Source organism: Castor canadensis, chromosome X (assembly GCF_047511655.1).
Source record: "Castor canadensis chromosome X, mCasCan1.hap1v2, whole genome shotgun sequence".
NCBI classification, from domain to species: domain Eukaryota; kingdom Metazoa; phylum Chordata; class Mammalia; order Rodentia; family Castoridae; genus Castor; species Castor canadensis.
In genome coordinates this window covers 36,842,907-36,868,672 of record NC_133405.1, presented here as the reverse complement: position 1 = coordinate 36,868,672, position 25,766 = coordinate 36,842,907, and positions in this window count along the sequence as shown.

Below are 25,766 nucleotides of genomic sequence, written 5' to 3'. Positions count from 1 at the left end.
CAACTGCACTTAATAAACCTAACCTGTAGAACACCAGCACTTAGTAACAGAGTATACTGTAAAGGATTGCTTGTTTAGCCTTGTGATTATATGGCTGACTGGAAGCTCTAGTTCACCACTGGTGCCCAGCATTGCAAGAAAGGATTGCATCCCATATTGCTAGTCCAGGAAAAGATCACATATAGTTTCTACTGAATGCATATTACTTTCACATGGTTGTAAGGTCAAACCATTATAACTTGAGGACTATTGATGCTGTTAGCTACGCAGCATGGATCCCAACTGGCAAATGCAGTTAAGATTCTGGTGTCTGGAGCAGAAAAGCAGATTTTCTCAAGTAGGGCCTTGGGGTGAGTGATTTCTGCTTGGTCATACTACTAACCTCACATTCACAGCCACTATCCCATTTGCTCCTCACAGCTGCCCTGAGCACATGGCAAGAAGGTGTTATTATCCCTGTTTCAGAAATGAGGAAACAAAAACTGCAGGATCAAATGACTCCATTTTGGTTCCTTCTGCCTGGAGCCCCCAAACACAACAGCAGCAGCTTCAGCAATATTTCTACACTTGCTTTACCCCAGTCCCTCCCATAGTAATACCCACATTTTGAAGCTAACAGGCCTCAGTAAACATCTGGCTCCAACCTTGTGCTTCACACAAAACTCATGTTTCCAACACTCCCACCAGCCAGAGGGAGGAAGGCTAGACAGCAGCTCCTTAAATCCCTCGGTTTCCCCTGCAAGGGCCAGAGGCATTTACTAGGGAGGTTTTTCGCTGCAATTGCTGATATCTGTCTGCTCCACTCCCGGCCTTGGCTCATTTCTGCTGCTGCAGGGCCCAAGCCTCCAATGTAGTCAAGTGGCAAAAATTGAAGCTCAGAGTTCTGATGTGACTTGTCCTATAGCTCCCAGAAAGGGAGGAACAGATTGAAGATTTGACATCAGTTTTTCTCTCTGCCAGCGCAGAGCTCTATTTGCTATGCCATGCTATCTCCAAAAAAAAAACAGAAGAAGCTAGGGGCATGCAGAAGTATCATATCACATTAAGAGTTTGCTGCTGCTTTAAATATCAAATACTATCGCCACCACTTTTCAAAACTCTAGAATGAGGCCAGCCATGATGGTGCACACCTGTAACCCCAGTACACAGGAGGTTGAGGCAGGAAGATCATGAGCTCAAGGCCAGCCCAGGATACACAGTGAGACCCTGTCTCAAAATGGAAAAAAGACAAAAATCTCTAAAATGGAATCTCCACGTCCTTACAGACTGGCGAAATTTTTTAATTAAAAACCACTGCTGTGCAAAAAGAGAAATAGGAGAGAGAGAAAAATAACAAAAGAGAAAAAAATGACTGCACAAAGAAGGAAATTAAAAATACCACCAGATACCCAAAGAGGAAAACTAGAAGCAATATACTACTGTGAAAAGAAGGTATTAGACAAACCACAAAAAAGTATCAGCAAAACCACTCTTAATTCTAGCTCAGCAGCCATTTGCAACAGAAACAATGCACATGCCACTCCTGTGTAGAACATGAGTGAGCAGTTAGCTCAAGCCCCCTGAAAGGGCAGGCCCCAAACTCACAAGCTGTTAACTTGAAGGGAACTGAGGACTATAGCTATAAGCAGGAAGTGACAGAGCCCTTGGTCAATCTGTAGAGATTAACTGTGTCCTCATTAATTTCTCTTCACCATGGTCAGGTAAGCACGGTCAAGTGTTTTAAAGGAGAAATGCTGCAGTGATCAACTGGCTGAGCATACTGTCTCTGAGAGAATGTAATGCTATCAGCAAGCTCCAAAACACCCCAAGACTGTGTGTATGTGTGTGTTTGTATGTGTATACACAATCATCTACAGGTATTATATCTATAAAATGTCCACTGAATATCCCTGAAGGGGCCAGAGGGCTCACACCTGTAAAACTAGCTACTCAAAAGGCAGAGCTTGGAAGAATCACTGTTCGAGGCCAGCCTAAGCAAAAAATTTATGAAACCCCATCTCAACCAGTAAAAAACTGGGTGTAGTGGTACACCCTTGTCATCTCAGCAATGCAGGACATACAAATAGGAGAATTGCAGTCCAAATTAGCCTAGGCATAAACGGGGTAATACTATTTGAAAAATAACTAAATCAAAAAATTACTAGAGGCATGGCAAGCACAAGGTCCTGAATTCAAACCCCAATACCACCAAATATCCCTGAAGGGCCTAGCTCATGGTAGTCATTAAATTACACTGACAAGGTATTAATAACAACCAATTTTTATTAAGCATTTCCAAGATTATTTTCTTTAATCCTCCCAGCAATCCTATAAATTATCCATGACCATTGTACCCATTTTACTGCTGAAACAGAAAAGTGAAGTGATTTATCCAATATCACATAGCTAGAGAGTATCTGAGCTGGAGATTTGCTGGCTGGTACCAAAGCAGAAATTCTAAACCACAATACCCTAAGGTCTGCCCATCTGTGATCTCTATTCATAGCTAAATACACACCACTCAGCTCCCAAAGGAGATCAAAACACAAAGACAGCTTCTTCTTTTTTAAATAATACAGTTTCCATTTATTGAGCACGTACTATGTGACAGGCACTACTCCAGGTACTGTGTTATTTCATCTAACCCTTATAGTAACCCAAAAAGATATGCACTATTATTATTCCCAAGTGATAAATGAGAATTCTGAGGACGAGAGTGGTAGAATAAATAATTGTTCTGCCTAGAAATGATTGGTCTGCCTAAAAATATTATGAAAGATTATATAAAGAGTCTCTTTTCTTGTAGCTACACTTGCTGCAAACACCCAGTAGTGCACTGATAAATCTTTAACTACTGGATATCCAGGGGAAAAATAAAGGGCTCTCAGCTCCAGGCAAGAAGGAGTAAGAATATTCTACCTTGTTTCTTCCCACAGAATGCAGCTATAAAAGTTGTACCAAATTTATGGAGCAGCTATTCAAAAATGCAGAAAAGTAAATAGTAGCAAGCAGATTGGTGAAAAAAATCCAAGTCTGAAGTACCACAAAATTGGTGATGATTTTTCCCTTTCCTTCCCTCCTCCCCATAATATCTCCCACCCTAAACAAAATATAGGCTGATGCTCAAAAGTAGGTATCAGTGCAAACAGAGAAAGCTCCAGGAGAAACTTTTTTTTTTGGTGGTATTGGGGCTTGAACTCAGGGCCTTGCACTTTTGCTTCAGCCACCCTGCCAGCCCCTGGGAAAGACTCTTTAGTTCAGGCTTAAAGACCAAAGAAGAAACTCCTAATGTTCACAGAAGTTTGGGAGGCTTTTTTCTTTTTACTCTCTCCCTCTCTCTTTCTCCATTTTGTCATGAACTAGCCCCCAAGCAACTCAGTGATAGTGGTGGCAGAAGACTTTGCATGGGTTAAAACCCTCTTTTTTGATCAGTTGAATTGTGACACCAAAAGGGTGGTGTAGCAGAGTGGAGGTGCTAAAACCCCTGATTTCTGGTTGAAGAACCAAAAAAAAAAAAAAAAAAAGGCCCAGGAAGCTATAAAGTACAGGAGGAGGAGGAGATTGTGGGGAGGGAGGAGTTCAGGAAAGTGACCCCACAAAATTGTTTAGTAACTCATAGGCCCACTCCAGAGCGATAATAATCACACTGATACGTCTGACCATCCCCAGAACTCTATGAACTGAACCACAAGATTGGGCAGTACACAGGTCCCAAACTGACTGCTGGGTAGCGGTCCTAGGTGGGACACATAGGTGGGACAGAGCCAAGAGCAATGCAAAGTTTTCAAAAACTGAACTAAAGTTGGAACTGCAGCCAGCCACAAAGGTGGGTTGGAAATTGTATACCAGACCTAACCAAGTTGATTGCCTGCTAAAATATCAACATTTTCATAGGATTTAAACAAGACCCAGAGTCTTATAACATTCAAAATGTCCAGGCTGTAATCCAAAAAAAAAATCACCTGGCATACAAAGATACAAGAAAATCTCAATTTGCATTGAGATTTACAATGTAATCTTTCATTACATTGTCAAAATGACACAAATGTTGTAATTTGTCTGACAATAACTTTAAAGCAGTTACTACAAAAATACTCCAAGAAATCGTGATGGATGTGAGGGCGATCTGGCTATGACATCTGTCACTCCATTGATTGCCAGGGTTGATTTGGCTGATCTGCTAGGAGGGTGTCCCTTTCCTCCCTCACCGCTCCATGTACATCCCTCCTGAAGCTGCGCGATCAGTCAAAGAGGACGACCATCCCTGATAGAGGAGGACCGTTCTTCGGTCAAGGGTATATGAGTAGCTGCGCTCCCCTCCTAGAACCTCCAAACAAGTTCTCAAGGTCCATTTGTAGGAGAATGTAGGGTAGTCAAGCTTCCAAGACCCCAGACACATCCAAATGAGGCGATGCACATGGCAGTCTGCCTTTCTTTAAAAAGAAGGGAAAAACAGAAATCATGAACATTCTTGAAACAACTAGAAAAATAGGAATTTCAAAAAAAATTGAAGAAGTGAAGAAGACCCATATGTAAATTTAGAATTGAAAATATGATAACCAAAATTAATAATTTACTCTCAGGGATCGTAGCAGATTGGAAATGACAGAGGAAATAGTCAATGAATTTAAGATAAATTGATAGAAATTATCCAATCTGAACAAGAGAAAAAGAACTGAAAAAGCCCTGTATATGTAGTGTTTCACATAGTGAAAATATTTCCACCATGGCAAATGCTAAGATACCAACTAGACATCACTTAATGCATCGCTGGGAAGAGGTACACATAATTGTGTCTTGCCCACAAATATCTCTTACTTGCAAGGCAAATCTAGCAGTACTGGGGTCTACTGGATCTCAGCCCCCTGACCATATATACATGGAGGCTGTTGGTCTCCCTTTTGGGCACTCCCAGTCCCTTCTGAACTGCCCCCGGTGTTCTCCTCAACCTGATTTCAAATGTATAAATGCATTCAGAAGGCATATATTAGTAAGACTGCCAGGGGCCTGCCCCCCGCCCAGCCCCGCTGGGGGAAGCCTCTAGGTGTAAAACATTTCTTCACAAAGGAAATGAGCTAAATTAGTCCAATTAAAACCTAGAGTGTTTCTCAAGCTAGGAACTTGATGGCTGACACAGATAAAATGTGAAAAACAACCTAGCTGAGCAAGTCCAGCATGGAAGTAAACCTTATGTGGAATGGCAAAGCTGGACTTAGAATTGATCCTCAGGTCCTAAATTGTCATTCTTAAGCTTTTTACCAAAAGCCACTGTAGCATTCTGCATACAACCCTGATAATAAGATTATGTGGCACCCTCAAGAAAGGCTGGAATGCACAGTAGACTGAAGAATTGAATGACAGCTTCCGATTCTGTATGAATCCATTATTTGGCAAAGAACCAAGTTTCAGAGCAGGGACAGTTCAAACATTCTGACACAGTGCTCCATTGCATCCAGGATACAAGATCAAGAATCCCTGAGTATTAGATCTTTGATGCTGCAAATATTCCAGAAAGTTCCTCTCTAACATAATTATACTAATGAGCCAGAACAACAAAAATAACAAAAAGGTCTCCTGATTCCCAGTGCTGTGCTTTTTCCCTGACATCACACTTCTGCTTATACTTCCTTCTCTAAACAAGAGATAGCTGGCCAGTGGTAACCAAGATAAAAAAGGCTTTGTGTGATTTAGAGGAGAAATAAAAAATAACCAATGGACCAGCCACAGCTGACTCTGATAGCATCAGGGAGGAGTTCAAGCTAGTGATATTGTTGTTGTGCAAGCTAGAGAATGGAAATTCATTATGAACTAAGCAGATAGTTCCCTCTTAGAAATAAGCAGGCATACTGTTTTGACAAGTGCTCAGGGTACACCTGCAGTGTTACTATAAAGCCATTGGGAAAATTCAGTGCCCAAGGTAGTAAACATATCCTGGGTGCTGCCTGCTACCACCCTGCCTTTGTAGCATCCATTGTCAAGTCTGGCCAATTGTTTGACAAGGCAAGGTGTAAGCATGCCTGTTAATTACACTGTTGGGGCACCAAAGTGCAGTGTCAGACAGGTGCCTAGAATATCAAATGGCTGCTAGTGGAACAGGCCAACTATACGGGCTCTCTTTAGAGAAGTCCATAGAGCAGCTGACTCTCCTTCCTCCTGCTTCCACCAATGCAGCCCCCTTTAAAGACCTATTATGAAGGCTAAAATGATACATTTCCATGGAGTTAGGTTAGACCCCCATAATGGAACCAGTGTTGCTGATCTTTCGGACATGCCTGGATGGGAAGAATGTGAAGGCTATCTTACTTTTCTATCTCTCCTAATGATAACATCTCCTTGAAACCAAAATATCCTTTGAATTAATCTGTTTAGCCCATCTGATTAAAATTAGTTGGAACTATTAAGCTGTTTCAAAAATAATGACAGCTAACCTTACCCGGGTCACCATATGTGTCAGGCACTTTATATAAAATAATTTATTTACTCTTCACAACAACCCCAGGTAGGTGCTATTATTCCCATTTTATAGATGAGGAAAATGAGACTTAGAAGATAGGTAATTTGCCAATATTACACAGCTAGTTACAACAGAGCTGGTATTCAAACCTAAACAACATGAAACCTCCATGCTCTTAACGAGCACATTATATGGCCTCAAATAAAGCTAGCTCATCAATAAAGATTTACTCAGCATCTTTAACATGCATATATTTGTTCTTTTGTTCTACTCACTGCCTTTAAAGACAAGTCAATTTTCTGTGACTCTAGTAAGTACACAGAGGGAAGACTCACTTCCGAATGGAGTGATCAAAGGCTTTATGGAGGAGGCAGAGATTTTGAGTTGGACCTGAAAAGATAGGGTCAATTCTGACTACCTGAGATTAGGAGAGTCCAAGAGGATAGAATATACCTAGCAAAGGAACCAATGGGAAGAAATTCACAGATAGGAATGATCATAGGGAAAAAGTAAACCTGTGAGTCTGGGACACTAATGGTAAACTTAGATCACAATGAGACTTAGCTCCAATATGGAGGATGAATTGATAGACTGGTGATGAAGAGGAGGAAACAGAAGAGGGGAAGTAGAGATTTTGTGTGTGTGTGTGTGTGTGTGTGTGTGTGTGTGTGTGTGTGTGTGTGTGAAAGGAAGAGAAACCAGAAAAGCAGTGGTCATTCACTCACAACTTTTTTTCTCTCCTATCCTCTCACCATGACTCTATCTGTCCATCATAGGTCAAAGGCCTACTACTGCTGTATTCATAGTTCTCTGCAAGTTAAAATCAGGTCATTATAATGTTTTGTGCCCCTAAAAACAGGATTAAACTTCTTAATTCTCATGAGTAATCAAATGTTATAGCTTACTAAAAGTCCCCTGAAATGAAGCCACAGAAATGCACTTTCCACAATTGTAAAGCTCACTTTCTTTCAATATCTCCAACTGTTCTTTTGTAAAAATTGAGGTATAGTTTGTATTCAGTATAATTCGTTTTTTGTTATGTTAGCATTATAAGTGTTGACAAATCACCAACAAAATCAAGATATAGATGTAGTACAATACCATCACCTCACAAATTTCCTTTGTTGTCAACTCCTGTTCCCACCCTCAACCACTGAAGTATTTTCATCTAATGGAACCATGCAGTATGTAGCATTTTAAACCTGGATTCTTTTCCTTAGCATAAAGCATTGGCATTTCATCCAGACTCTTATAAGAATCAGGTATTTGTTCGTTTTTATTGCTGAGTATTACATTTTATGGATATCTGATAATTTTTAACCATTTACCAATTGTAAGACATTTGAGTGGTTTCTATTTTTTAGTAATCATGAATTGAGATACCATCAACATGTGAACATAGACTTTTGTGTAAACATAAACTTCCATTTCACTTAGGTAATTAACTATATGATAAAAGGCATGAACCCATAATATACAAAGAACTCTTAAAACCTAATTAAAGGAAACAAACTGCTTTCTGAACAGACATTTCACCAAAGATTATGCAGATGGCAAATAAGTACATGAAGAGATATCAACACCATTAATTGTTAGGCAAATATAAATTTAAAATAATATACCACTGTTTAATTATTAGAATATTACATTAAAAAAACTGACAATATCAAATGCTGGCAATGGTAGAGACCAACAGGAACCATCAAACATTCATAGCAGAACTACAAAATGACACAGCTGCTTTGGAAAACATTTCAGTAATTTCTTAAAGAGTTGAGCATAAAACTACCATACAATCCAGCAATTCCATTCCAAAGCATTTTCCTGGATGTTTTTAGTGAAATTTTCCGGGATGGAATTTTTTCCTGCCTTCTGAATCAGAATAAAGTACATATATTCTAGTTATTATTTGATGGTTTAGGTGTAGCATGATGTGCTCTATTAAATTATACCAGGATCCTGCTTTCAAATCTGCCTTCCAAAAAAGCTGGATCTACTTTCCACTTCTTTCCGGGCTAAGTGCTGAGAATACACATAGACAGACAAGACAGTTCCTATTTTAAAGGGGGAGACACACTTCAGGCTACTGTGGCCCATATAGATGTTTGCCCCTTCACTCAATGGTTTCAAACTGCTGAGCTTTTTTTTTTTATCAATTTGTATATACATCTTCAAAATTTCTATCCCACCTTTGCACTAAAGGGGTTGGCTTTTATTTCTCCTGATTCTCAGTGGACCTGCTGCTAATAGCCTCTCATCTAATTTGCTATGGGCCAGCAAGCCAGATAATGAAGTCTATTTTAATTGTGTACAAAATAAGGTTACTGATTAAAGTTAGGATCTGACTGCCTCTCCTGATGTTCCTCCTACAGGGTAAAGTCCTTGGTCTTTGTGATAGCTATTTTGACCTCTTAAAGGCCTTCTTTGTTTCCTTTCAGGTTCTGGCCATGTTCCAGAGAGCCCAGTTAAGATTGCCGGAAATCTAAACTACGGATAAAGGGGATGTTACCATAGTTTTCATCTGTCTAATCTAATCTGTTGAAATATTTGCTCTTTCTCCATGCAGTGCAGAAGGACAAGTGAGCTTTATAATCTAGGCAAACTAGGTTTGCATAAACTTAACACAGTTAGCAACAGCACAGTAGATAACAAACCATTAATCCAAAGAGCAAAAGCAAGGCCTGCTAGAACAAGAAAATGAGTAAAGATAAAATATATTCCAAGTTTTGCCTCAGAAGTCCCTATTTATCATAGGGATTACTGTATTTCAAAGAAAGTGCAATTTTTTAAACTATGCATATCCTGTCTTCTCTCCATCTTGAATGGAAAGTCATTCAATATAACCATCGGCCTCTCACCAGAGTGTGCAATTATCCTCCTAGATTTTAGTAGTCTTATAACCTCACAGAAGGGCCAATTTACCACTACAATGTAGCAGTAGGAACAGCTGTTCTAAGAGGTAGATGTTTTTTTCTCACCCATCTTGTCATAAAAAAGAAAGTCTTCAGAAAAATAAAGAAAACTCTTACCTTCTAAAACAACTTCTGTTCTACCAAACCCAATCAGATAATCTACTATAATTTTTTTAAATTCATCAGGCTTTGGATAAAGTATGCTAGAAAAATGAACCTAAGTCTCATCTTTGCTTTATGCCAAATGCACTGTCTCAACTACATCGGTGATTTCCATTCCAAAGAAGCTCTCAGTAACTTGCTGAATAAAATAACTTTCCATAGCACAGGAAATGAGGAGATTGGATATTCTATCAGATGGGCAACTGAACAAACAGGGCTCCAGGTGGCTAATGTCACAAGGATGAAGGCACCCAGGGGAATAAGGAGGCTGTGAGTTTCAATAGCCTTCTCTTCATCAACATCCAACACAACATAATTGCATTTCCACCACGATAGCTGGACCTTTCCAATCAATCCCCAGATAATAATCTACTCTAATATAATGTAGTTTCTTTAGAAGGACACAATTTATGGCAATACTGAGCTATTTATTTCCTTCCTTTCCTTTCATTATTTTTTTAAATCTCTCTTTCTTGGAAGTTTCAGCCAAAGGTGCCAAAGATTGAAGGAAATGAACCCTTGTAACTTTTTATGAAAGACTTAAAAGGTTGAGAAATTAGTTTTGTCAGTTTTATTTTAATGGAAATTGACTACACCATTTTCCCTTCTGTGAAACATCACTTCCAAGCTCTGCTTCTGACGTAATTGCATGCTTAAAAAAAAACTCTAAATGACTTTGTGTCAGCAAAGTGACTTACAGTATTCACCACTCATTAAAAAGTGGGTCATTTATACTATCTGCATTCAGGTAGCTCTCTAGGCAACATCAATTAAATAACACAATATTTTATACTTGGGAGAACAACATACTCTTTTTTGGGTTGAGCTCTATATTGGTTATAGCAAGCCTTCTTCAAAACCCTTAAATCATATTAACAAAATATTATCAGTTCTTTTAAATATGATGATGGTATTGTGGTTATGGTTTTGTAATGAGTCCTTATATTTTAGAGACACATGTATGAAACAGTAGAATGTCTGGGATTTCCTTCCAAATAATATGGCAGAATTGGAGATTAAATAAGAGTGGCCATAAAATGACAATTGCTGGCTATGTAAAGACTTATCAGTAACTTTTCTGTTACTTTTTATATATGCTTAACATTTTCCACAGCAAAACGTTAACCTTTATTTAGTCTAATGCCTAAAGAAGTATCACCTCCTCAGTCTGTCTTATAAAGCCTTCATTAAGGGTTTGCATTTATAAACTAACTTTTAAACCTAGCCTCTCTCACTCATGCAACCCATGCACCAACCAAATTATGCTATTGACAGTCCACTGAACATACCTAGTATGTTTGATTATTATTACATATATATATTAGTAGTAGTATATTATTATTATATAACTAGCATGATTTCCTCTATAAGAAATAGCTTGCCCTTCCCAGGTCTATCATTACTTATCAAGGTTCATCCAGTCCCATATCAGATGTCACTTATTCCATGAAGACCACTTTCATTACTCCCTCATCAGAAGCCAAATCTCTTCCCACCATATCCTTTTTTACTGTCTGTTTAAATAACTCTTAAGTGATTACCTCATTAAGTGAAGCATAAACAATAATAAAATGCTCACAGAAAATAATTATTTTATGTGGATCCATGCCAAAATGGTATTAGATCAAATTTTTATTGACTATTTGCCTGACATATAGTACAATGAATCACTCTTGGAGCATTATATTAAAAATTGGGATTTAGTCCCAAGTTAGATATATCTGCACTTAACTTTTAATCAAGAGTTGAATGACAAGGGCTGGCAGAGTGGCTCAAGCAGTAAGAGCACCTACCTAGCAAGTGTGAAGCCCTGAGTTCAAACCCCAGTGCCACTGAAAAAAAAAAGGAAAGAAGAAGATTTGAATGATAGAAGGGAAAACATGATATTATCAGTAAGTATTTACTCTGTACCATCAAGAAATGAGATTGGTAAGGCTGGGGACACAGCTTAAGTGGTAGTATGACTCCTGGCAAGCATGAGGCCTTGAGTTCAAACTGCAATTTCACCATAAAAAATGAGATTGTTCAAACACTAGTCATAACCATTTGCACAGACAGTTTCTATACTCCAGAGCTTTCAAACTAAGTCTCAAAATAGATGTGAATCAGACAGACAACAAAAGCACTCATAGTTCAAGAGTGAGTAATTTGACATGGGGAATTTTCTCTCAATACAGTATTAAGTTGAAAAAAAGAGAAGAATACAGGAATTTAAAAATATAAAGATGATCCCAATTTTGTAAAAACAAAAAAGCTCTGTTTGTATTTATATATGAAAAGATAAAAGAAATATAAAAAATAAGAGGTGGTTTTTCTTTTTCCTTTTCAGTATCTCTAAAGTTTTTTAAATGAGCCCCTATAGTTACATAATCAGAAGGAAATGATTTAAAAGTATAATTAGAAAAACAAATCACTACTTCATGCCTTAAACCAAATGGATTAAATATTAAACCTGAAGTGATAGAACCATAAAAAATAATAGAAGAAAATATGGGTAAATTTTTAGATAACGTGAGGATGGGAAAGACCTAAGATGTCACATAGCCCAACATCATAAAGAAAAGATTGATGAATTTGATGATATAATCTAAAAAAAAACTGCACCATGAAAATGTCATTACCAAAAAATCAAAAGACAAACTGGAAAAATAAACTGCAACACATACTACAAAGTACTAGTTACCTCAATATATAAAGTATTTCTACATATTAATAAGAATAAGGCAATAACCCAATTAAACATTGAGCTTGGATGATTCACCAAAAGGACATAAAATTTCTCTTCAATGTATGAAAATGTTCAGTCTCACTAATAAGAAATATGCAACTTAAATCTAGACTATGTAGATCTACAATAGAAGACAAAAACATTTCAATAACACATTCTGTTCCAAGAAGGTAGAAAAAAAATCACTCCCTTACATTGCTGGTGGGATTGATAATTATTTTGATCTCAATGGAGATTATATAATATGTTAATTTCCATCAAAACTAAATCAGCACCTACTCTTTCATCTGGAAATGTTCCTTTGAGGTATTTAACCTATAGACATACTCCCACATGTGCAAAAGACCCTTACAAAGACAGACATTACAACAATGTTTGTAATAGCAAAGGATTGTAAACCACCTAGATGTCCATCAATAAATTATGGTTCACCCATACAATGAGTCAAAAATTTCTACATGTATTAATATCAGCTACCTTCAAAGAAATATTAAATTAAAAAGGCATGACTGAAGGCATGGCTCAAGCAGTAGAGCACCTACCTAGGAAGTACAAAGTCCTGAGTTCAAAGCCCAATATGCCAAAAAAGGGGGGTATAGGAGAATGTATAAAGTATGTTGTTCACTGTGTTGTATAAATGTTGAGACTATCTTTGATGGAAAAAAACCAAGAAATTAGTGGTAGTTATGAATGACACAGGAACTTGAATAGATGGGGTTAAAATAGGAGTAAAACTTTTTACTTTTTGGGTTTTTCTGAAATTTCTTTAATTTTATTCACTTTTGCTGTTCAGATTTTGCACCATGTGCATATATTGCTTATTTTAAAAACAATTTTAAAATGCTAAAAGTTAAGAGCTCACACGAAGGGGATCTAGGAGAGGATAATAGCTCAACATATCCATGTCCAAACAATCTTTGAACCAGTGTGTGAAAGTTTAAGCCTGCAAACGGAGGTCAGAGACACTGATTGCTTGGACTGTAGGGAGAGGATGTTACATAACTTAGGAAAGTTAAACAGAGATGATCTGAGAGTATCCATAGGTTGGGGGAATCTGAAAATCCAGATACCCTTACAAATGTAAGTAACATTCAGCAAGACTCATGAATAGAAAAAGAAAAAAACCTAGAAAGTTATACTATAAGAAGGAATAAAAGTATGTTATCTGATAAGATCTCATGATATTAATGACACTGAGGTGTGTTAACAGGAATTAAAGAACTAACATTAATAATTCAGCTTTCTACTGTATTGAGCATAGACATCATCTTATTAAAAGCTCTGGTGCAATTTTTTGATCCAGGATCTGGGTCTACAACCAATGGATAGTCTTTGGAGATTTGTGGTCAGGCATACCACAAATGAGCACGAAGAGTACTTTTTTTGGACATGCACACACACACACACACTTCACATATACACATACCACAGCTCAGGAAGAAGAGCTGTCATTTTTTGTTGCTTTTATTTCTTATTGCTTTGCTACTCTTTTGACCCCAATGCAATGCTGATGAGTCCTCTGGCAACATCACCGACTTTAACCTTTGTTATTTATGATCTCTACTTCCCTACCATACCCACCCATTCTGTCCCAGGGGAAAACCAAAAGAAAATTGTAGTCAATCAGAACCATGCCCATCAGTTTGAGAACAGGGAGCAGCCAGGAACTAAGGAAAATTACTTAAGCCTTCCAAATCTTCCAAATAAAAGAACTAAATATTATTCAACATACAAAGGCTTCTCTTACTTGAAGAGGAAGAAGGCAGCCAGAAACAGGTATTCAGAAGAGCAACAAAAATGGTCTAAGTGACATAAAAACAGTAATTCAAATTCTCTTCTGGTAGGCTGCTGAGAATCTTTCTAGACAGGGTGCTGCTTGAAAGTGCAAGAAAGTAAAGATTAAGCCATAGGCCATTAGGAAATACCTAGAATACCCTCTGTGGGCCACTATAAGCTATTTAAAAGACCTGGCAAGGTTTCACTTGGCCTCATGAGAACACAGTATGTGTTGATGTATATATTCCAACAACAAATCATTTGGAATATTTATTTCATCCTGTCTGCATTTTACATGCCAATTACATTGTTTCCATAATTGTTTGCTTTTCACTTTTGTTCATGAGAAGACTGAAGCAATCTTTTAGCTTTGACGTTGTCTCTCCTGACACCTAGTGGATGGATACTATAGTAACTATAATATTTTCAAAGGATCGCCTTCTCTCTCTCTCTCTCTCTCTCTCTCTCTCTCTCTCTCTCTCTCTCTCTCTCTCTCTCTGTTTCTCTCTCTCTCTCCTTTCTCCTCCTTGATCATATTTCAAAGTAGAAAGCAAAACTAAATAACTGATGGGGCTGAATTACACAACAGACCGGCCAGGCATATCACCATCAAACAGCTTTTCTGTTCTTCCTTACAGGGTAACCCTGTAATTCCGCAAGCTTTCTTTTCACAGACATCCAAGAAAGCAAGGTCTAGGGATCAAAAGCATGGGTGTTATATTCATTTTATGTGATTCCTGTAACAAACCATCACAAACTCAGTAGCTTAAAACAATATGAATTTATTATCTTGTACTTCTAGAAGTCCTCAAAAATCAAGGTATCTTAGGGACCATATTCCTTCTGGAGGTTCTAGGGAAGAATCCAGTTCCTTACCCTTTCAAACTTCTAGAGACCATTCTCATTCCTTCACTCCTGGCTCCATTGCTCCATCTTCATATTTCAGGACAAATACCTTAGTCTCACTGACCAAGCCATTCAATGTAAGGCAATATTTGCCTTTCTTGGATCAATGTTCAGCTTGCAGTGATCAATTAAACCTATAAGGACATTCCTGGGGTAGAATGCTCTGCAGGAGAACATGATCTTTAGCCCTTAGTGTTTATTAGTTGGTAGTTTTTGAGGAATATAGGGCATTATACCTGTGTTCAAAATATATGAGCCTTATTTCCAAGTCTTCCACTTAACTAGGCACTGATACAGAGGGTATGACACATAAAGATACCCAGAGAATTGCTGCCTAACTCCCAGTCTCTCCCATAATTATTACTTTCCCCATCTATATTGAAGAAAAATTGAATAATAATGTTGCATATTTGCATGTACCTCCAGTATAATAATAAAATAATTTTTAAAAGAAGAAATAATATTGTATGTGTTTAAGGTATACAATGATATCATTTCCTTATGGGCCCAGCATGCTTCCGCTGAGCAACTCTGCTCCCTATGATATCATTCCTTGATGCCTAAATCTGAAGGAAAATGAAAGGTATGAAAAACCATTTATTAAGCAAATGGATAAAAGACAGTATGTGTGCTCACTGTATAGGAACAAATATAGTAATCTTAAACTGGCAGAGACCACAATGGAAGGGGACTAAGGGAATAGTGAAGAGGTCTGGTGGAGATGAACCAATTTGGGTTGTAATACACATATGTATGGAAACAACACAAAGAACATCCCTGTATAGCTATCTTTATCTCAAACTAGCAAAAACACCACATTTTTCTTATTATCTTTTATGTTTTCTCTTCAAAGAAATCAGAGAACAAGAGGGTGGAACAAGTTCTGCCCAGAGGTAAGGGGTGGGGGGGAGGTGGCCCAAATAATGTATACACATGTAAGTAAATGTAGAAATGATAAAATAAAAAAAACTCACACAGTAAAAAAAAGACAATAGGGATATAATACAGGCAAAAGATGATATTGAACCTTAGCACAAATAATAAAGTAACTTAAATAAGATTCTTTCCTGCAAATGGATTTTTAAGCAGAGCAAGGAGACAGGCAGAGAACCTAAAAGGCCAGGGCTTAAAATTCTTGGGGGAGAGAATCCAGGAACATCCAATACCAATAGTCTGTTTCACGAGGGTGCAAATGGCTGGCTCAGTGTGAGGAAATGGGTTTTTTTAAGATCTTCAAAAATATTATGACAAACACAAAAACTTTATGGCTCCCAAGATAGTGACTCTGGAGACAAATGTCATGTGTGGTGACATTTACTTGCCTCTTGAGGAAGTCCCTTTCACAAGACTACAGCCCTTTGCCCCTCCATTATGTACCTTTCCTCAGTGAAGCAGCATTAAAAATGGAAAAAAATGTTGTGCCCTTCAACCAAAGGGGAAAAAAGCATGGATCAGAGTGGCCACATAGAGCCAGAGTTTATGGCAAAGTTGGAGAATGACAATCAGGAAGACCAAGTCAGTTTCTCATTTTAAGGAGAAATGTCAGGACTCACAGAATGGCTCAAGTGGTAGAGTGCCTGCCTACCAAGGTCCTGACTTCAAATCCCAGTACTGCAATAAATAAATAAATAAATAAATAAATAAATAAATAAAATGTCAATTTCTGCAGAATAGGAAGCTCTTGCTGAATAGAGCTTTGGGCAAAGCTTAATGTAAACAAAAGCTGTCATCTCTGCTGAAGTGAGGTCAACATGGAGAAGGAGGAAAGAGGGACATTTTGCTCTTTCTTTTGCATGCTATTAAATACATGTCATAATGGCATGACAAGCAATATTCTCTCCTCAAAGCCTAACTGGTCAGAGCTTACTAAGCATCAAAAGATCTTTATCAAATACAAGGGAAAGATCTTCATCTTGTACTGTCTGAAAGGTTTTGAGATCCTACTGGGACTTGAGCTCTGGTATAATTTAAAAGGAAGAAATAGTAGTCTCAGGATATCCTACTCTTTCATAGGCCAACAGTCAGGCTCATCAGTGTGAAAAAGCATCAACACCAAGTAGGCAGTACAGATTCAGTCTGCAGTATATTCTGCATCAAGACTTTCATTATTCAACAAACAATTACAACCACCTCAACAGCACAGAAATGGAATTGAGCCTCTAAGCAGTAAAGATAAATAAATTGCTGGTAAGGGATATACATTGCAGGAGAGAAGGACAGATGTTCACAAATACGGTGAGAAGTGGTAAGTGTCATAAGAACAAACAAGTATGAACAAGGTGCTTTACAATGTCAGACAAAGCAGAGATTGTTTCTGCCTTGGAAAGGAGGGGAGGAGAGACAAGTGGAAACTTAACCCAGGAGAAAGTTGGTTTTGTTGGACTTTTGAAAGGTGGGAGTACTCTATGTGAACAGTACTTATTCACTTTCATTGTTTTACTTACTTATTTCAGTGAGTATACTTCTGGTGCAGCCCCATTACTTGGACCACACTGTGCTACACACAGGCTTACAGCATTCAGTTTACCATTCCTTAGTATGTCCCTATTTGCTGACAGCTACTGCCAATTTATCTGACTCTCACTCCCTACATGCTTCTCCTATTTATTTCTTGACACTTAAAATCAACTGTGGCAACAGTAATTCTTTGGCATATTAGCATGATGCATGATGCAAGCTGCTTAGGTCAATACTCAACACTAATTTCTAACAAGATATTGGCCTTTATTAGACAAACTTTCTAGACTGAAAATAAATTGATAATGAGTATTCAAATTTAAAGAGGCAATAACAACTACTCCCTTCCCCATGAAAAAAAGAAAAATCTTTCCTCCATTTAGACATAGAAGCCTGTAAAACTGAGTAAGGATAAAAATACCCTCTACTTATTGGAGAAAGAACAACCTGTTAGTAAATACTGCTGGGAAAACTGGATATCCACATGTAGAAGATTGAAAGTTGACCCCTGGCTCTCTCTCTCTGTACAAAAATCAACTCACATAGATTAAAGACCTAAATGTAAGGTCCAAAATTAAGAAACTACTTGAAGAAAATATACAAATATTGATATAGGCAATGATTTTGACATTCAAGACATTGATAAAGGCAATGATTTTTTTGAGAAGGTACCAAAAGCACAAGGAAAAGAGGAAAAACAGACAAATGGGATCATATAAAACTAAAAAGCTTTCTGCACAGCTAAGGAAATAATCAACAGAGTGAAGAGACAACAATAAATAGCTGGGCATGGTGATACAAACCTATAATCCCAGCGCTCAGGAGGCTGAGGCAGGAGGATCAAGAATTTGAGGCCAGCATGGGCTATGTAGTGAGAGTTCCCCCAAAAAACTATAATATCATCTTACTTTAGTTACAATGGCTATTACCCAAAATAAATAAAGCAAGCAAGTTGGTGAGAATGTAGAGAAAAAGGAAATCTCATACACTGTTGGTAGGAATGTAAATTTTTGTCACTTTATCTTTTTATTTTTGATAGGAATATAAATTAGAACAAACACTATGGAGAATGATACTGAGTTTCCTCACAAAACTTAAAATAGATTTACCTTATGATTCAGCTACCCTACTTACAGGTATATATCCAAAGGAAAAGAAATACACTTATACCAAAGAGATACCTGTATGACTTGCATGCCCATACTTATTGAGGCACTGTTTATAACAGATAAGATGTGAAACCAACCTAAGTATCTGTCCATAGATGAATGGATAAAGAAAATGTGAGGCATATACACACAACGCACTATTATTCAGCCATAAAGAATGATGAAATTCTATCCTTTGCAGTAACATGGATGGGACAAGAAAACATGTTAAGCAAAATAAGCTAGACAGACAAATGCCACACATTCTCTCATATGTGGAAGCTAAGAAAATGATCTCATAGAAGTTTAAAGTAGAATAGTGGTTGCCAGGAGCTGGGAAGGGTTGGAAGAGGGAGTAATTGGAAAAGGTTGGTGGATGGGCACAAAATTATGGTTAGACAAGAGAAATAATTTCTGGTGTGTCATTACACAGTAGAGTAATTATGGTAATAATAATGTTTTGTATATTTCAAAAAAAGCTAGAAGGAAAGATTTTGAATGTTTTCACCAAACAGAAATAATGAAAGTAAAACAACAATCAACATCCTAAAGAAAATTAGGGCCAATATTCTCTGCCTTAGCAATATACGTTAAGGTTGACCTTGAGAACTGACCGGGCTTCCTGTGGAGCAGCAATTCCTATCAAAAGAGAAAGATACAGTATGCAAACAGCAGTGGTACAACAAACAGAGGGCACAGGGGTAGTAGGCCTAATTATTTCTACTGTAGATGAAATTTAAGAATGATTTGGTTGACTCATACCTCCAGCAATAGTTTGGGGTCTCACTCCTACACTACCTTGTCCTTCAGTCTTCCAAATTGAAGATGGAATTGGATCCATTCCTCACACCACAAAGCAGGATAAACTCCAAATGGATCAGAGATTTCAATGTGAAAATCAAAACCATTAATTAAAAATAAACTCTTTCTTACACCCTTCACCAAAATGTGACTAATTTTTTCTAATAAGGAAACTAACATTAGGTTACCTGAAAGATGGTTAAATATACTTTATTAAAATAGTAATTCATAATTACAAAGTTAACTTGGAGAGGGGGAACAAAGTAAGAATTTATGAGAAAGCCCTAAAAAATAAAAGCCCATAAGAGAGACTATCCTCATCTGATATTAAAATATACTATAAAACATATTAGGCCAGGTGCATTAGCTCATGCCTGTAAACTCAGCTACTCAGGAGACAGAGAACAGGAGGATAGCAGTTCTAAGGCAGCCTAGGCAAAAAGTTAGTCAGACCCCATCTCAATCAATAAGCCAGGTGTGGGTCTAGTGTTGCCTGCGATCCCAGCTACTCGGGAGGCCATAGGTAGGAGGGTCACATTCTGAGGCTGGTCCCAAGCAAAAAAGAGAGACCCTAACTAAGAATTAAAGCAAAAAAGGGGCTGGATGTGGCTCAAGAGGTAGAGCATTTGCCTAGCAAGCACAGACCCTGAGTTCAAACCTCATATCTGTGAAGAAAATATGGACTTTTAACAAATGGTATTGGGATAGCATACACTAGAAAATATGAGTGAATTCATCTATATCCTGGAAGTGAGGGAAACCCTGGTATGACTCACAATTCAAAAGCAAAAGGAAACTCCCTGTAGAGCTATCTTAAACAAAAATGCCCTTTTTTAAAAAATGGAGAACAGGAAGTTAAAACAGGTCCTGCTTGGGGAGTTGGTACCAGTGGGAAGGGGAGGATGTAAGGAAAGGGTGTGGGAGGGGGAATATGGTAGAAATGTCATGTACTCATGTAAGCAAATGGAAAAACGAGACCTGTTGAAACTGTTCCAGGAATGGGGGGAGGGAGGATAAAGAAGAATGATGGAGGGGGTCAACACCCTGTCCTAAATTTGAATTGAAAAGTACTAGTTTGACAAATGCAGCAATATTACGGGACACGGGTCACACTAAGGGGAGGCTGCACAAGGGAGGGACAGGACAAGGGAAGAAAACCAAAAACTTGAATGTGGTTGATGTGCTCACTGTACAGGAATGAATATAGAAATCTTAAACTGGCTGAGGCCACCATGGGAAGGGGACTAGGGAAGAGTAAAGAGGACTGGAAGAGATGAACCAATTGGGGTTGTAATACATTCAACCCCAATTGAAACAACACAAGGAGTCTCCCTGTGCAGCTCTCTTTATCTCAAACTAGCAAACAGGCCAAGTTTCTCTTTTTATCTTTTATGTTTTTTTCTTCTACAAAGTCAGAGAACAAGAGGGCAGAACAGATTCTGGCAGGGGAAGACAGGGGTTAGCACCAGTGGGAAGGGGAGGTGGTGGGAAAGGGCTAGGAGGAAAGATACGGTGCAAACAATGTATACACATGTATGTAAATGTAAAAATGATACCTGTTGAAACTGTTCCTGTTCCAGGAAACAGGGGAGGGGGGATGAAAGAGAGCAGTGGAGGGAGTGAATTCAAGTATGGTATATTTGATACATTGTAAGAACCTTTGTAAATGCTACAATATACGCCCACCCAGCACAGCAATAAAAAAAAGTGTTAGTTTGAACGTATGTGTTTTATCTTTTAAAAAACATTTCCTAGTTGTGTGCATTGAAAATATCCAGAAACAATATCCAGCTCAGTAGTAATTAGCACCCCAAGTTTCCCCATCTTTGTTTCTAAATAACATTTTTCCTTAAAAGTAACCACTTCTTGAAGAAATGACTGATTGTCCAGGTCTGAGCAAGAAATGTATAAGATAAAACTAGAACATCTTGTTATACCAGACAGGAAGAAAAATATGAAAGACTACTAGAATCATGTCAAAAGGAGTCAGAAACCAGGTTCAAAAGTCCCAGTGGCCACAGATGGGACAACTTCAGTATCAATAAAATATCCATATTTGAGTAATACCCATCAACTACATTGAAGCCTATGAGCTCATAAGGCGGCTAAAGGAAATAAAAATTGATCACTGTTAGAAAAATGCAAGTAAATCCAATTCATTATTCTAAGAAGTGAAAAAGGGAAGAACTCAAGTCCCCATCCTGCCTTTCCTTTGTACACTGTACCTCGGGATAAACGAATAGCAAAATTAAGAAAATTTTATTCTTCAAGAAATACCCCAGCTAATACATCAAGAAGGAATGATAGAATTAGAATATCGTCATTTTGCAACCCTTAATGAGTAATGCAGGTATTGATCATTAATGGTGGGTGGCTAACAGTCTAAAAGTGACAACCAGATGTTATTTGCTTCCTAATGAAAAATCAACAAAAATCACATGGTGAGAAACTATACAGGACAGAGGACCCAATTTCATGAACAAATATAAATTCCAATAAATGGAGAGATGAAAAAGCAACCTATAGATTAAAAGGAACTATGATGCCTAGGAAACAATTATGATGTGTTGTCCATTTTAAGATCCTGAGTTAAACAAACGAATAATGGAAAAGTCAAATTTGTGACACAATCTGAAATAAGAACACTGGCCTGACGTTTGACTATATTAAGAAATTATCAATTCTCAGGTGCAATAACAATATTACAGCTATTTTGAACTGTCCTTATCTTTTAGAAAGACATACTAAAATACTGACGATGGATTAATTTCATCAAATTTAATTCACAAGAATATTATTTTGTTCAAAAATAATATAGGTGGGGAGAAATAGCTGAGAGTTGAGATGAAATGAGATTGAGCATGAATTAATAGTTGTTGAAGCTGGGTGATTCGTTCTTGAGGATTCATTACACTAGGAGCAGTGGTGCTGGATCGCCTCCTACATACTTACTAGCACCCATTGTTCAATTTCCAGGAATTTTGACATCACACTGGTAGCTTGAAATCACAGTTGGGTATTTACATCATGAAAATCAGCACCTTACAAATCAGCCCCTCCGCCCCGGGATTTGTTCAAACATTTACCAGCATACCAGTGCTATTCTGCCTACTTTTGTATATGTTCTTTTTGATTGAGCAAATATTTACTGAGCACCTACTATGTGCCAGACACTGGCTAGATGTTGGGGATTCAGCAGTGAACAAAAATAGATACTATCTGAGGCCTGGAGGCATGGCTCAAGTGGAGAGTGCTTGCCTAGCAAGTATGAGGTCCTGAGTTCAATCCCCATACCACTAAAAAATTTAGATACTATTCCTGCTAACATTGATTCACTAGAGCTGCTGTAACAAAGCACCACAAGTCACATGGTTTATTGGAAAGGATGTGGGGGGGAAGGAACCCTTATACACTGTTGGTGGCGATGTAAATTAGTACAACCACTATGGAAATCAGTTACGGAGGTTCCTCCAAATACTAAAAACTAGAACCACCATATGATTCAGCTATACCACTCCTGGGTATACACCTGAAGGAATCAAAGCCAGCACACCCATGTTTATTACACTGCTACTCACAATAGTCAGCCTATGGAATTAGCCTAGATGTCCATCAAATGAGGAATGGATAAAGAAAATGTGGCATCTATACACAACGGAGTATTATTCAGCCATAAATAAAATTGAAATCATGTCATTTTCAGGAAAATGGATGGAACTGGAGATCATCATATTAAGTGAAATAAGACAAATTTAGGAAGGCAAATACTGCATGTTTTCTCTTATATGTGGAATCTAGATTTTGTAAAAGTCATGAAAGTAGAAAGGGGATTATTTTGTGGGCAGGGGGACCCATAAAAGGAGGGATGAGGATAAGGATGGGGATGAATGTGATTGATGTACATATTATGCATGTATGAAAACATCATAATAAAACCTGTAAAACTTTAAAAAAAACCATAAATTTGTTCTCTCACAGTTCTGGAGACTAGAAGTCCAAAATCAAGTTTTGACAGAATCATGCTGCTTCTGAAATCTGTAGGGAACTCTTTCCTTGCTAGCTTCTGGTGGTTTGCTGGCAATGTGGCATTCCATGCTTTGCAGCTACATTAATCCAATCTCTGCCTTCACTGTCACATGACATATTTCCCATATATCTATATTTTCAGATAGCCATCTTCTTTTTCTATTTTATTTTTAATGATACATATGATGGTGCCTGTTTAATAGGGTACAGTGTGACATTTCAATACATGCATACAATGTTAATTGACCAGATGAGAGTAACTGGCTTATCTACCACCTCACACATAATCATATTCATTTGTATTGGAAACATTCAAAATCCTGTCTAATAGCCATTTTGAAATACTGAATTAATTGCTGTCAATTATAGTTGTCTTTATATGCTATAGAACATCAGAAGTTATTCCTTCTATTCAACTGCATTCTTGAACCAAATAACCATCCTCTCTCTGCACATCACTACACATTTCCCAGGTTCTGGTAACCTTCATTCGACTCTCTACCTATATAAGATGAACTCTTTTAGATTTCATGTATAAGTGAAAACATGTAGTATTTGTCTTTCTGTGTCTGAGCTATCTCCCTTAACACAATGTCCTCCAGTTCCACACTTCAATGATGCCTCAATGGACATAGGAGTGCTAATATCTCTGCTTTGAACTCTTTTGTTCTGTACACATTTTAGTATTTCAATAATAAAAGTGAAAAGAATGCAAAGAAATAGAAAAAGGACTATAATTAGAGAACAAAATGCACAAAAGCTTAAATTATGTTAGAAATGAGATTTTATAACTATTAAACTCAGTGTTTGTTTTTATAAAGAAATAATCTCTTTCCAAAAATAAAATATTGACCTGATCTAGAAATAAAAGGAACTAGAGCTAAATGAGCTTTTTCTAGGTGAATATTGCTTTTGCAAAATAAATGTAACCAATGTACATATATCACATAGCAATTCTTCACTGTAGCACATAAACTAATGAAAGGAAAATGTACTTTTCTCTCATATTCATTTTCAAGCACATATGTTTGCATTCTCTATTATGCATACAGGAACAAACCCTTGAATTGGCCTCCTAATGTCTCCTTTGATTGTGAGCTCTGAATTGTAATTAAGATGCATACACTTAGCTCCAATATTTGTGCTATGTCCATATTTGTGAGGATGAAAATTCAGACAATTCTTAGTTTCAAAGTAATTGTGGTTATTAAACTTGAAATGATCCTTTGAGGCTTTGCATTTTGTCTGGTTTTATGTCAGTATGAATTATCATAAAATAGGTATTGAATGATAGGGTTGAAATATGGCTGTTCTTTTCATCTAATGCATTATAACGGAGGAAAATAAAACAATCATTAGTGAGTGAATGAGAAGTCAGATGGAAGAGTATCTGTGCTCTGTGTTTCAATAGCTTGAAGAACAGATATATGTTTCAGAATTATGAATATTTTTTCTACAGAGAGTCTTCCAAGGGTACCATTTGTTTATATGACTTGACTCCACGTTTGTTAATTTTCTAGAAATGAAGGTAATAATATGACTCTAGAAGCTGTGCTTGCTTGTTATTCTTGGTCTCACATCCAGTGGAGGTCTATGTGTGCCAATCACATGTGGGCCTAAAGAACTCATAGAATTTTGCCTTCAGCAAAGTTTTTTTTTTCTTCAACAGAACTGCAATTTGGCCCACATTCCAGTGGAAAACTATTAGGATGTGGTGCTACAAAATGGCTGCAGATATCTGAAAGCTTAATAGCCTGCATGGGCAAAAAACATACAGCAGGAGCACATAGCGAACGATCGTGTCCATACATCCTCTGTCTGAATAACATGACAATGCAGAATGTTCTGGAGGCACTCAGTAGGCCACTGGGAGAACAGAGCAAGCTGATGAGTCTTTGTCTACTGGCTCACTCTAACGACTTAGGAGTACTACTCTCTACTACACAGGTAATTGCAGAACTAAAATTAAAAAGTAAGGTAGGAGCAGGCAGCAGCTAGAGGTTAGAAAAGAGAACTTTGCAAGTCTGGCCCGGAGTATGCCAGCCTATAATTTTTCTGGATACTATATGGTGAAAGCTAGCTATAATTCTCCTCCCAGGATATAGACTTGCCACCTGTGCTCTCCTCTAATTATCTTTGATCAGGCTTATATGGTAGGAAGTTATGTTGCAGCAGCTGTGATTGGGCCCAGGGCATAGCTAAGTCTGTAATTACTAGGTGGTTAAATCAGATCTCTTTCAGAATTTAGCAGCCATTTGTGCAAACTGCCTCAATATTTTAGACTATAAACTTGTCCTTTTATACCTCTCTGGGAACTGCAAAACGAACAAGTAGTAGTTAGGGAAAAGCAAACCAGTCAGTGATGTAACAAAAATGTAAAATGAAGACAGCTACCTATAGACAGGAAAAGTCAGTAT